Below are 16,841 nucleotides of genomic sequence, written 5' to 3' on the forward strand. Positions count from 1 at the left end.
ATTCTCTTGTAAACAATGAAATTGCTACCAATATTTCATTTATTATATTTTATTATATTATATATTAGATAAATGAAAGACAAATATTATTAATCATATGATTTAATCTTTTGATTAATTATGAATGTATAACATATTTAATAATAATATTGTTGTTAAGTTATAATTTATTACAGTAGAAAATTATATACCGGTATATATATTATAATACATTATCTTATATGGCTAACAATATATTTATGAATTTTTTTTGAAATAAAAATTTCAAGCATTTAACTATTAATAAAATAATATACTCTACTTTTTATATATAACTTTAAATTCAAATAATTTTAATTAATCAAAATTATTAGCACATTTCACATATCATATACAGTATGACTTACTTATTAAATTGTTAGAAATAATTTATTAACAAATTTTTTGGATATAAGTTGTTTAAGTTAGTTTTTTTTGTCATTGAATAGCAAAAAATATATATAATCCTTAATATTTTATAATAAAAGTCATAAAACACATAGAGATTACACATACAGCACACACAGTACTATACATTAAATAGTGAAATATATATACAGTATATATAGTATAAATTTTTTTTATTTATTAATAAAAATAAATAAACCATTTCCTGATTTAAATAACATTGAATTCAATGGGAGATCTTTTTTTTCATTAAAATAAATGCTCCCAAAAAATATAAAGTTTAAAGGTTTAAAAAAAATGTTTGACACTTAAGCTATACATAAAAAACACGTTACAATTTAATTGAATTATATTTATCAAACACACACACAGCAAGTGATATATTAATTTAATTTATACACCCATACAATATATATATAGTATATGCTGTATAATATCAATATATATTACCCTATTATAGTGATAACACAAATTAATTTTTGTTTTGCAATAAATTGACTTTTTTTGATACCCCATATACTGAATGTATAAATTATATCTATATTAGACATTAAGATAAAAAATATAATATATATAAACTGTTTTTTAATTGATTTTTTTTTTGTTTCAAAGGATTATTTGTAAGTATAATAATAATACTGTATTATTAATACAGACCAAAACTAAAAACTATATCTCATGTAATATAAGATAACCACAAAAAATTCTGTCACACTGAAATGTATCAACTTTAAGTTATTCCTGTGAAGCTACTGTTAATGATAAAAATGCAATTCTTTTTTATTAAAATAAAATGGTTATGTGTCTTTAAATTTTATAATCAAAATTTTTAAAATAATTTGTTTTAAAGATAAAATGGCCATTCTAATAAATATGATCCAAAATTTACAAATCATAAATTTTTAATTTAATTATTATTTATATGATTTCATCATAAATTATCATTTTTAATTCCACAATTCTATAGTGGTTACCTTAGTGATTATTTTAAAAAATTATCAAAAATTAATAAGATTTAATTAAAGCTTTAAAGACGATTATTAGTCAATAAGATGAGATAAATGTTAAGCGATAATTAAGTTTTAAATAAAAGTTAAAAATCAAATTTTTTATGTCCTCTATTAAACAATATATTCATCTTCTATTATAACATTGTTTTAGATTATTTGTCATAAATTAGTAAAAAATACTTATAAATTAAATAATAACTTTTTGTTATAAGCTGAATAAAATGAAATATTTTTTAATTTTATTTATAACTTAGTCTTGAAGTAAGATAAAATAGATTTTTTTGTATAAGATATAATTCTATGAGTCTCTAAATATGATTAATAAAAAATAAAATATCTAAGTTAATTATAATTATAAAATTTTGGCAATTAATCATCAAATTTTAGTAAATTGCAATATTTATAAAATAATTTATTAAAAAATTAAAAATATTTATCAGTTTAATAATTATTATATAAATTAACATTTAATGCATTAATCTATAAATGATTTGATAAAATTTAGTGATGTTTTAATAAAAAATAACTCAAATAATCTTTTATCACAATATTATTTTAAAATATGTTACTAAATGATTGAAAAAATGGTTGAAAGAGTTGGGATAAAAAATTATTGTTTATTCACTATATAACCCTGTTAATATACTAGCAAAATATCCTTTGATTTTAATTATAAAAAAATGTCTAGTCTATTTAAAATAAATAATTTAAGGTTATGTCAAAAATGACTTAATTTCTTTTTTTGCAAAATAAGTTAAGAAATACTTTAAAAATAAAAATGATAATTTCTATATACATTGCGTAATAATTATTGAAGATGATGGAGAAAATTTTAGTATTTAATTGTCTTTAGTTTTTAAGAAAATTAACTTTGAAAATTCATTAAAACCATGACAGCTATTGTTGTGATTACCTTATATATTTGTTTAATAGTCTAATAAATCTTGCGATAAAAAAATAATACTCATTTGTGATACTTTAATGTATATAATATGTGTTATGTAATGTATTGAACAGTAAGTTATTATTATTATTTTTTCTTATCCGATAACTGTATGTCCAAACATTTGCCTCATTTGGCTCCTGTATATACCATATACTGTATATATTATATTTAATAACATCAATAATATCAGCAATGGTACCATCACTTTGAGTGTCACGTTTGCCATACCTATCCTCTATATACTGTATATATAGACAATCACACACACACACACACACACACATCTCTTACTGGTTACATATGAGAGGATTGGGAGTTATCAGTGAAAACATATGTGAACCCAAATCAAGTGTATAGTAAATCCTATAGAGATTAATATCCCCCTCAATGTTAGTATGTATTACAACAACAACAAAAAAAGTTTTATGATTTTTTATCGCACTATATATGGACATCAAACATATTGTAGAGTATATAAGTTATAAAATATATTGTAAACTATATATATACTGTATAAAATATATAATAGAAAAATATATTGTATATAAAATTATTTACCCATATAAATCTGTAAAAAGTAAAATGTGGAAAAATAATATATGATCAGTAAATCAATGGGAAATTATGTTCACACAAACAAACAAAAAACTATATGAAACCACACAAAAAATGATATTATAAATCCTTAAATAAAATATAACTAATGATTGTTTGCAACGGCATATATATACTCTACACAAACATTCAGAGAGAGAGAGAGAGAGAGAGAGAGAGAGAGAGAGAGAGAGAGAGAAAAAATTTTTAACATTAAATTTAATATAATAATAATAATAAAAATTTTTGTATACAATTTACAATTTTTGTTTCAACTGAGGGGTTTAATACCACGTAAAACAAATTTGATACAATGTTTTTACGTGATTTTATATATATATAATATATATACTATATATAGTGTATATATAAGTTTTTTTTGTTTTGAAATTTTGCAACGAAAATGAAACATACATTTATTATAATTAGTTTTTTTCGCTACACATTTTCATAACAAAGAAAAACAAATACATTACTGTATATAAAATTTGAAACTTCAACACAAAAAAATTAAGATTATATTTATATATATATATATTTCCTCATAGAAAAAACTTATCAATTATTCAAAACATATATGAAAATATTTTTGCCGTTTTGTTTTGTTTAATAGTATACAATATTTAATATATTTAATATATAAAGTTTCTTTTTAAAAATAACAAATTTGATTTAACAAAAAAAATGATAATACTTTAAACCAGACACACACACACATACAAAAAAAATATTATATTATACATAAGCTTACCATATATTCATTTACTTATATAATATTAAATGCAATTTATTTTAATAAAATCTAAAACCAAAAAACTAAAAATCTCTTATTTTTTACTTTTTTCTGTTAGAAAAAGTTATGTTTCAAACAAATATTGCTTTAATTATTTATATACTCGTATTTTAAAATACAGTATATAATATATATACTATACATAACTACTACTACTACTACTACATAGGTATTTGACATTTACCATATGATAAATATCTATATATATATATGACATAAACTTGTGAATCAATAATAATATACAGTATTTTGAATTTATAATCAATTTATTTGTCAATATAATATATTATATATATATAATGTATATATTATAAGTATATTATATATATATATATATATATATACAGTATTATATGTATGTGTTTGATAATTAATATGAGAAATATTCAATATTTAAATTATTTTTATTTTTTAAATTTATTAAAATGTAATTTTTTAGAAACTAAAAATAAGGATATTTAATTTAATTTAAAGGTCAGTCCACTATTATCTTATAGGTATTTAACCCTTTTTTTCTCTCAAACACATACATAACATGTCATTTATTTTCAAAAATGTTAATTACATTAACAAAATTAATGGATAATATTTTTTTGAGTACATGAAAAATTTATTGAAAAATTTTCTAATATATTGTAAAATTATTTAAATATTTTTTTTCAACAAAAAAATTAATGACTATTAATCAATAATTTTTAATTGTTTTCTATTTTTTTTAAAAATGGTCTATTATGTTTCATATGAATAGTAATTTTATTGCTTAATTTCTAATAATTTTTTGCTTTTAATATATATATATATATTAAATTTTTATATAAAACAAAATAAACAGTTAAAATCAAATTAAAACTATGTCCTAACAAATAAATATTCAATTAAATTTATATAATCAGATTATTATTATTAGTATTATTATTTGTGGCTAAAAAAAGGTATTGACATTTAAATGGGAAATACGAAAATTCAATAGCAATTGAAAGTTAAATATATTCAATAATAATAATAATAAATACTTAAATCTGCAATAAAAGTGATCAACAAATAGAAAGAATAAAATAAGAGATAATAATAATAATAAATAAGAAAAAAGGATTTAAAATAAGAAAATAAGTGGAAATTTCTATTGAATTGAAAAAACTTTTTTTTACAACACAACAAAAAATATCTTCACTTTTTATTTTATTTATCTTAATTTTTTTTTATCGTTGAATAATACAACTAACAAATTGAAAATGCATTTGAATTTCAAAAAAATAAATACAATCAAATTGTCGATGACTTTTTTTTGTATGCATATGTATAGTATGTATCGATTTGTTAGCAAAGTTTTTTTACTGATGTTTAAACACTGATTTTTATTTTTATCGTGACTATTGGCTATATATATATATTACTGAATATATATATATGATATTTATAAGTAACAGCAAAATCTAAAAGTCACAGCACTTTGTAATATCCTATCTATCAATGGATTTAAAGATCTTTAAATAATTTTTTCCCTTTTTTCTCTCTCTCTCTATCGCTTATACGTAAAATACTGAGAAGAAAAAAAAGTTTATTTTTTATAAATTTTATTTCGTATCAAATGTAATGTATTTAACGATAAGTAAATTGTCGTAACAAATGATATTTTTTTGGGGTATGTATTGACGGTCGCACTCATAAGATCTAAACTCATTTGACCCAAACTTACTTGACCCAACTCATTTGATCCAAACTCATTTGACCCAAATCATTTGATCCAAACTCATTTGACCCAAATCACTTGACCCAAACTTATTTGACCCAAATCACTTGATCTAAATCATTTAACCCAAACTTATTTGACCCAAATATTTATTATTTTATTTTTTCAAACTATAATTATATATAAATAATATAAAACTTAATAATTTTATTTAATTAATTATATAAATAATATAATAATCTATTTAATCTATAAAATAATTTAGAACTTAATAATATTAAGTTATTACATATTTATTTAAAAAAAAAATAAAAAAAAACAGAAATATTTCCAATTATTAAGTTTGTATTATTTATATATAATTATATAGTTTGAAAAATAATATAATAAATATTTGGGTTAAATAAGTTTGGGTCAAATGAGTTGGGTCAAATGAGTTGGGTCAAGTGATTTGGGTCAAATGAGTTGGGTCAAATGAGTTGGGTCAAGTGATTTGGGTCAAATGAGTTGGGTCAAATAAGTTTGGGTCAAGTGATTTGGGTCAAATGAGTTTGGGTCAAATGAGTTGGGTCAAATAAGTTTGGGTCAAATGAGTTTAGATCTTATGAACTAGACCCATGTATTGAATATATACAATATTCAACTATAGTAATATATACCATAAATGTACTAGTATATATATATATCAAAATAGTTAATGATGTATTATTTTAGATAAATATTGAAACATATTGTGGACATTGACTTAGTTTATATTGTATACAATGTGTATCATATGAAAAAAATAGATGAAACTATTTTTTTAGGTACTTTAATGCACTGTATATATCATTTTTTAGCATCAATTTTTTGATACTCTTATAGAAATCAGTGAATTGTTAAGAGATATCATATCAACAACAAAAAATATGCTACAAATATATTAAAACTTATCAGTAGTAGTGTTTAATACTCATAATATAATATGTGTTGTGTGTATACAGTATAATATGTTACAAATGTTTTATTATTCATACAAATTAAGATTATTTCGTAAATACTATAGTGTTATGAAAATATTATGATAATTATTATTAGTATTATTAACATTAGAAACATTTCTGTATTTTATAGATAAGAAAAACTACTGTATTATTAGTTAATTAATACTAAACTAAAAATACTGAATGAATGTTCAAATTATTAATTATATATATATTTAATGGCAATTTGATGGCAATATATTATTTAATAGTAATTATAATTATTTTATAAATTAATTGAAAAATAAAATTTTTTTGAAAAGTTTAAATTATTAATATAATCATTAGAAAAATCTGAGGGAAAAATATAATAATATTAATAATAAAATCTAAATTAAAAGCTAACATTTTATTTATTCGTAATGAATCAAACATTTTATTTTGAAAGATATATTAATAGAAAACTTATATTAAATATTATTAATAATATATATACATATATAATAAAACTATTTTTATTTTGTTTGAAATTAAGAGCATTACTGGAAATGATTGATTGTATACATCACGATATATATCAATATTTATATATATAATATATTTTTGAACATACAGTATATCTATAATATAGATAAATGTTTTTTCAGTAGATTTAAATAAGCAAATATATTTTATTATTAAATTTTTTCTACTTTAATAATAACTAAATATATTATTATTAATAATACTATTATTGATGTGATAGTTGTGGGGAACCAACACAAAAAAAAAATCTAATAATAATAATCTAATCACTTGTTGTTCAACAAAATATTTAATAAATAAATAGACATTTAAAATATTAAATCATTTCTCTCTCTCTCTCTCTCTCTCTCTCTCTCTCTCTCTCTCTCTCTCTCTCTCTCTTAGCCCATCAATTCAGATGATAAATAATAATAAATTTTTTTTGTGAAAGGGAAATAAATTTTTTGGTTACATAATCAATAAAAAATACTAAAAATAATTTATATATATATGCAATCACAAAATATATATACATACTATAATATTTGTATAAATTGCATAAATACATGAATACTAAATATAAATCATCAATAAAATAAAATAAGAAGAAAAAAACTATATTATCTAATATTATTTTGTGTTAGTATTTTTAGATTTGATTAAAATTTTTGAAAATAATAATTTATTATTTATACTATTATGACTGACCCATAAATAATATGTATAATAAATTGTTGTATACATTGTATATATATATAATAATATTATTTTTATGGCCACTATTCATCAAATTAATTTGTGAATACTATTATATTATGTTTTTTTTGTTGTTGTATTCATATCATTGTATTATAACAATACACTATTGACCACTATTTATATACACTGAATATATTCAGTATTGTTATATATTGTTGTATAAGTAATATACTCACACAAAAAAATGTTAAATAAAATTCATCAAAAAGGATGAGATTTTTCTATATATATATATATATTTACATATCATATATACAGTATCCGTATCATTGAAAATATTATACAATACTAAGTAATGTTGAAAAAAACTAGACCAGCACTCAAACAAATGGACAGTCAGTTTTTGAATGCCATAGAAAATCTAGTATAATAGGTATGAATATATAAAATACAGTATATTTATTCAATATTATGTATGTTATGTTTTATTTAATATTATTGAATACAATTGATTGAATTGTATGTCATTTGGGTTTTTTGTTGTTGTCTTTTTTTATATTATTATTATTATTCAGTAAATTGAATGAATTTTTTTATTCAATGTATGACATCTCTCTCTCTCTCTCTCTCTCTCTCTCTCTCTCTCTCTCTCTCTCTCTATGCAATAATATATGTGTCGTCGTTCCCATTGAAAGGCCAGTAAGTGACTGACTGATTGAGAGATGAAATAGAGAGAGAGAGAGAGAGAGAGAGAGAGAGAGAGAGAGCACTGACATTGCAAGTGTAGCATAACGTTAGCACAGCATCACATCGACATTGGTATGTCTCTGATGACCGAAAAATCGACTACTAGTCCCACATTACAGCATAGCTACATACAGTACAAACATAAACACACAGTGTTTGTGATAGAGAGCACTGGTATGTCATTATAAAAGTTACTATTTGTATTGTATAATACTATGTACTATATACAGTATATAGACAATGGATAGTATTGGACAGTCACTCTACTTTATTACAATCAACATAATTTTTTGACACAGTAGACAAACATACACACACTTACATACACTCCCATAGTATATACTATTATAGATTGCAAACAACCGTTTTTCCGTCCACTTAACTGTCCCTTTGATGACTACTGTTGTCCCCTAACTGTCCATTAGTTTAAACCATTTGACTCCACTATTAAACAAATGGTTTTCAATTCCGCTTTCATTCACAGTGTGTTTGGGGCTTAAAATTGATCCAATAAATGGTCACCAAAATAGATAATACCGATAATAATCATAAGTTTATTTGAAACTTTTTTTTACTGTATACCAGTAGATACAGTGTATATACACTTATTAAATTAAATAAAATAAAATTAAATAAATAATAAATAAAGTTTTTTTTATCTTTATTATTATATTTACACCACAACAAAATGGTATTGGTAATTTATATAATTTACTAACTGTAAATATTATTATTATTTTATATAAAAAAATATATTATTTTAAATTATAGATATTAAATTAACGGTATAAATTATAGTTAAATTATACAGTACTATAGTTATTATTAAATTTTTTAAAAAATTTAATCATTAAATATTAAAAATTTATTATTTGACATAATTTTATTTAATTAATAACAATTATTATTATTATTATTATTATTGTAAATTATGCAGTAGTAGTAGTATTATGATTTACTATTAAAAAATAGTCATTAACTACTAAAAATATGTTTACTATTTTTAGTAAAAATTTTAATTAATTAATTAAATTTAAGTTAATTAAAAAATAGATTTTCATATATTTATTGCATAACAGAGCATATGAATGCAATAAAATTAAAATTTTTATATAAAAATGATAAAAATATAGCACAAACAGACAACATATGTGTATTTAATTATTGAAAAATTTTTAAAAGCAAAAATTTATATTATATTTATCACACATTTATAGTACTGTAATACTATATTAGCTATAATACTACTAATAATATAATGTCTATAATTGTATTTCAAGTATTTTTCTAATTTTCATTTCATTTGTTGTTCACAATTGGAAACACAAGTTAATGACAATAACATAACAACAAATAATATAATAATAATAATAATACAAAACTGTCACCACTTTTATCTATCCATAGGCTAAACAAATCCAATGGTTGTGTAGTTTCCACTTATCTATACTTTCAATATATATAAGAGCACTCATCTCCTAGAGCTTAGATACCAATATATAACTCTCTCTCTCTCTCTCTCTCTCTCTCTCTCTCTCTCTCTCTCTCTCTCTCTCTCTCTCTCTCTCTTCAATCACTCACTCACACACAAAAAATATAAAACAATAGCAACACACATAAAAAAAACTTTAATAATAAAACACAACATTCACATACAAATCACTACTATCGTATCGTATCATATATGAGAAAGTAATAGTAATAATAATATTTTATTAATAAATATAGTAACGAAAAAAAGTTTTTGTGTGTAAATCCTGTTTCATACTTGCATTATAGTCACTGGTCTGACACTTGTGATTCACACACACAAACAACTACAGGGGAAAGGGATAAAAATAGGAGTGGATTTAAGGACACATACATATCGTACGAAAGAGAAAAACATTAGATGTAAAAGAAAGAGAGAAATAAAATATTACATATAATATATGAGAAAAATAAAGTATGTTTTTAGATAGATATACAGTATATTGTATGTGATATATATATATATATACAATATATGGTATGAAATCATATCTAATAATATCTAAAGTACTGTATATACTGTATATATATATATATATATTCGTAGACTTATATTAGAGGGAAAGATAGATAAGGATTACAGTATATGAGGACTAGGAGTCCGTATAACTCGAAAACAGGAATTTAGCGGTAAGTCATAGGCCCACTACACCAACAGTGCCTTTAATATTATATCATATATATATATATATATATATATATATATATATATATATATGTATACAGTATTATAAATACTATTATCTAACAATAGTGTATGAATATTAATGTAAATGTATAGTTATATATAAATTATTAATATATAAATATATATATATATATGAAGTTTCTTACATATTATTGCCGGTATGTGTGTGTGTGTGTGTGTGTGTGTAAGTAATGTGTGATAAGAATCGTTATTTTGTTAGATATATGTTATGCCAAATATTTATAACTTAAATATATGTGTGTATATCTAATATTATATGTTGTCTATATATATAAATTTACTGTATATATATATGCTTAATCGGTCGCACTCATAAGATCTAAACTCATTTGACCCAAACTTACTTGACCCAACTCATTTGATCCAAACTCATTTGACCCAACTCATTTGATCCAAACTTATTTGACCCAAATCACTTGACCCAAACTTATTTGACCCAAATCACTTGACCCAAATCATTTGACACAAATCATTTGACCCAACTCATTTGACCCAAATCACTTGATCTAAATCATTTAACCCAAACTTATTTGACCCAAATATTTATTATTTTATTTTTTCAAACTATAATTATATATAAATAATATAAAACTTAATAATTTTATTTAATTAACTATATAAATAATATAATAATCTATTTAATCTATAAAATAATTTAGAACTTAATAATATTAAGTTATTACATATTTATTTTAAAAAAAATAAAAAAACAGAAATATTTCCAATTATTAAGTTTGTATTATTTATATATAATTATATAGTTTGAAAAATAAAATAATAAATATTTAGGTTAAATAAGTTTGGGTCAAATGATTTGGGTAAAGTGATTTGGGTCAAATGAGTTGGGTCAAATGAGTTGGGTCAAGTGATTTGGGTCAAATGAGTTGGGTCAAATAAGTTTGGGTCAAGTGATTTGGGTCAAATGAGTTTGGGTCAAATGAGTTGGGTCAAATAAGTTTAGATCAAATGAGTTGGGTCAAATAAGTTTGGGTCAAATGAGTTTAGATCTTATGAACTAGACCCATGCTTAATACCCATAGCGATAAACCATTTGCTCCATCACTTACGATATATACTTTATATTATATATATATATATATTCTGCTAATACTTTAGTTATTTATCTCTGAATTTTTTTTTCGTTGGTTAACTTTCCCTATCATATCATACATGTTATTATTATTATTATTTATTTCACAGATAAGAGAGAGAGAGAGAGAGAGAGAGAGAGAGAGAGAGAAAGAGATGCTTAACAATCAAAATACATTTATCTATTATATCATATATATATAATATTGAATATACTGTACAATACAATTATATTGAAATTTTATGGTCTTTAACCTATTGTGATATCACATTCATAGCAACAGCTATAGCCATAGCTATGAAGTTATAAATTTTAAAATTTATATCTTTTATTATTATTATTATCATTATTATACTCATCTATTGATATAAATTTTATATATCTCTCTATACATAGAATATGTTTAAATACTGAAAGCTTTTTAATAAATCATTAATTTTACTATTTTTTGCTGTTGTTGTTGTTATACACAATATACTGTATATCTATCACTTTCTCTCTCATTTGTCGGGTCTATAACTTTATGCTATAATAATACATACAATGATACGCCGGTATAATTTCTAATAATAAATTTATTGATATATATATATATATATATATATATATACTGTATATTATGAAACATTTGTTTGCTTTTAAGTTTGTTGTAGCCGCCAACCTAACCAACCCATTGTATTGATGTAAGTGTGTAACACAATTGTGATATTATATAATATATATGATATATATGATTATAATAAATGACCAAAAACGGGTCATTGGATTGCCACCAAAAATAAAAATATAGGCAATCATTATTATTATACTGTATATACTGTACATTGTATATATATTATACTGTATATATATATATTACGATATAATCTCATAATTCACTTGTGTTTTCATTGCCAAACCATAACATTTAATAATATTATATAACATATATTTGTTAGAAATATAATGTGTAGTAATAATTGCAATTTTATTAGATTTTTTTTTGGGGGAATATTGTTATCTAAATAAATAAATATTTTAGACATATATATATATATAAGAGAAAATAGAAAAAAACTAACTTATTTTGATGAAAATAAAAACATTTTATAAAAATTAATATATTAAATAAAACCAAAAATTTATTATAAGCGATATATTTTAATAGGGTCTAGTTCATAAGATCTAAACTCATTTGACCCAAACTTATTTGACCCAAATCATTAGAACCAAACTTACTTGACCCAACTCATTTGACCCAAACTCATATGACCCAAATCACTTGACCCAAACTTATTTGACCCAAATCACTTAACCCAAATCACTTGACCCAAATCATTTGATCTAAATCATTTGACCCAAATTACTTGACCCAAATCATTTGACCCAAACTTATTTGACCCAAATATTATTTTATTTTTTCAAACTATATAATATATATAAATGATACAAAACTTAATAGTTAGAAAATTTAGAACATTAATATTTATTCCATATTCATTTTTTAACCAATTGGTAATATCTCTGGCTTTTTATATAATATTTTTAAAAATTAATATGTAATACTATTTACAGTAAATAAATATTAATAAGTTCTAAATTTTATAACTATTTAGATTATTATTTTATTAATTTTTGTATCATTTATATATATTATATAGTTTGAAAAAATAAAATAATATTTGGGTCAAATAAGTTTGGGTCAAATGATTTGGGTCAAGTAATTTGGGTCAAATGATTTAGATCAAATGATTTGGGTCAAGTGATTTGGGTTAAGTGATTTGGGTCAAATAAGTTTGGGTCAAGTGATTTGGGTCATATGAGTTTGGGTCAAATGAGTTGGGTCAAGTAAGTTTGGGTCAAATGATTTGGGTCAAATAAGTTTGGGTCAAATGAGTTTAGATCTTATGAGTGCGACCGATTTTAATATTATAAACTTTTATGCAGTATAACTTACACAATATTTTTTTGATTTTCATACATATATGTATTAGTTTTAAAAAACATTTTTTTCAACAACAAAAATTTCAATTTTATAAAGTGATTCTGAAATACTATACAGTGTTTAACATAAAACAACACAAACAACAAAACATAAGCCAAAAAACAAAATATATTCTGTAATCACATATTGCATGACAACAACAACAACAACCAAAAAATGAGAATATTCTGTAACATAACATAAAAATAAATAAATATATATTTAAAATCATGTTTTATGTTATATTAATGTATATTTTCTTTTTTGTTGTCTTATGTTTAAAGCAAATACCCGGAGAATTGAGTTGTAATATTGTTTTCAGGGGTTTACTGTTTTGCATCACTGGTAATGTGTGTGTGTGTGTCGAGATCACTGGTATGTGTGATACCGATTGTGTCTAACAAATACATTACCATATGATATGATAGCATGAAAAATGAGTTGATAAATAAATTCAAACAAACAAAATAATTTTAAATAATGTTTTTTAGATACACAACAACATAGACACCAAATATTTTGTAACAATTATTTGCATGTTTTAAGCAACAAATTCAAAGTCAAATAGTAATAAAAAAATAAAACATTTGTATGTTATATGTATTTTTTAAAAAAAATATTATATAATTTATTTTGTTATTTGTGTTATATTTGTATATATTTAACAACACTTTTTATATGTATTAATATAACAAATTTTAGTTTATGAAACTATTTGAAAATTACTATATATTTTGTAAAAATTAAATTGAAAAATATTGACTAAATTTTTTTTTGCATTATAATAATTAGAGTTTAGTGTAAATTTATACCTTATATACAATATATATATATACTGTTTATAATATGAGATACTAACGTAGCGTAAAATTAAAGTCAATTTTTCACACTTCTTTTTATAGAAAATTAAAAATCAATATTTTTATTTATAAAAAAAAATTAAGTATAAAATCTAGCAAATGTGATGCTAATGTCTAGTAAATTAAAAGTTTATCTTCATATCAAACTAAAAAAAAAATATATAAAAACTTTAAATATTTATATACATTAAGTTGAAAAAGTTATAGCAATTTGTTTGTTAGCAAATGAGCGAAATAAAAGTTTAGGATATTTTCTGAGAGACATTAGAAAAGTCTCGTCAATATAATTATATTTAACATTTTTATTGACTCTCTCTCTCTCTCTCTCTCTCTCTCTCTCTCTAAATGTTATAAAATTTAATATTAATATTTATTTATACGTTTAATTATAACTTTTGAAATGCAATGATGAGTTTGTAGCCAATGATTGTAGTTATCAAAACCAAATATAATGGTAATGTATTTACAAACTATACTTAAAAGTGTTTATAGTGTAGTATATTTAGTACATTATTTAAATTATATTAATTTTTTTTCTCAACATTTATTTTCAGTTTACTAATAAAATAAGTTTAGTAAAATAATTTTTTTATACAGTATATGTTTTTTATTAGTTGACAAATAAATAGTTAATACACTAACGGTGCGAAAGAAAGTCATTAAAATCAATTGCCAAACATTTACTATTAAAATTGTAAACTAATGATTATTTATGCTAATAATAATAATAATAATTTTTAAAAAATATATGAGTAATTTTTAAAAGCATTTTTCATAAAACAATTTTCTTGAAAATTAAATATTTTATTTATTTTATTTTTTTTTGTAAAAAATAAATATTTTTATTACTTTTAAACAAAATAACAAAACCTAAAACCTTAAAACTATTTATTGTCTGTTACTTACAATAATATTTTTATATGTGATTTTTTTGGTGTTAAAATAGTAATGTAAAAAACACTTATATTATTATATATATAGTTGGCAAACAACAACAAACAAAATACAAACAAACAAAAAATCACATTATATTAGTATAAATAATGAAAACAAAATTGAAAATAAAATATGAAAAACAAAAAAATTTTCTTCAATAAAAATAAATAATATATTATAATAATAAATAAATAGCCAGTAATTGAATGTATGATTAGGTGTAGTAGTAGTTATTGTTGTTTTTTATGATTATTATTTATATTTCATAAGCAAGAGTGAGACTTACCATCAAATAAATAGACAGACAGACAGCCAAACACACAGATAAAAGGGTCGTTTAACCACAAACTATCCGTCCATAAGGTAAACACCAGTACCACCAGAGAAAAAAATAGTCAAAAGTCTACCGGTATTGCACTTAAATATACAGTCGAGACGATAGGGTAGTGCTGGGGGTAATGTGATTTGTATGTGTCCTTTAAAAAATGTGTCTACTGTATATACTGTATATTAGGTATGGTTGGCCACAACTACCACCACCACCACCAATGGTTATGCAAATAGCAACACTGCAAAAAAAATAAAATAAATAAACCAAAAATTTAATAAACAGTTTGTTTGATCATTAGTTTTATGCCTAATCATTTGTTTGACTGAATAAAAAAATTTAAATAATAACATATTATAAGTAAAATATATTACTAATACTTGAATTTAACAAAAAAAAAAATTTTGTAATTATACTGTTGTATTATACAATATTGATTTTATTTTTAATATATATCTATATATAATTATATTCAAATGTATTCAATTATATATTATAGATTAATATATAGTATAATTATAGTAGACATAAACACAATTAGGTATTTTTAATTAACGTTTGAATAATAAATGCAATATATTATGCCATATATTGCCAAATATACATTGATATATATTTTATCAATCATTAGTTTAACAAATAATTTATTTAAATTACTATTTATTTGTTTATATTTATCTCTCTCTCTCTTTCTTTCTTTCTCTAAATGATAATTACAGTTATTAGTTAAAATAAATTAGATTATTATTTAGGCATTATATTATCAATATTTATATATTGCATGAAACATCAAAAATTTATGTTAAATATATCAAAAAATAAATTGTAATAAATTTTTGTACTGCATTTTTGATGGCATTGTTATGCAAAATATTATATAGATATATACTGTATATACAGTATATTATAAAAAAAAAGGTTTGACATTTTAATAGGAAATAAAATATATAATAATATAGTATATAAATTGAAAACAATTTTTAACAATTAAATAGTATAATTTATATGTATATTCAATAGTTGCCAATCATAGCACTGTTATGTCAGATATGTA

The 16,841-nt window shown here is 21.2% G+C and overlaps 1 protein-coding gene across 1 annotated transcript in view; it reads right to left on the minus strand.

Moving 5' to 3' along the window:
• The window catches only part of LOC128951234 (metabotropic glutamate receptor-like protein R), a 40,538-nt gene extending 24,593 nt beyond the window's left edge, over positions 1 to 15,945 (minus strand). The window contains exon 1 of the mRNA XM_054296486.1: positions 15,746 to 15,945. The gene's annotated coding sequence lies outside the window, so the exon portion shown is untranslated. The remainder of the gene's footprint in view (positions 1 to 15,745) is intronic.
• Positions 15,946 to 16,841: the final 896 nt, after the last annotated feature.

Source organism: Oppia nitens, unplaced genomic scaffold (assembly GCF_028296485.1).
Source record: "Oppia nitens isolate AA-2021 unplaced genomic scaffold, nextdenovo-longstitch-racon4-pilon3 scaffold11_pilon_pilon_pilon, whole genome shotgun sequence".
Classification (NCBI taxonomy): Eukaryota; Metazoa; Arthropoda; class Arachnida; order Sarcoptiformes; family Oppiidae; genus Oppia; species Oppia nitens.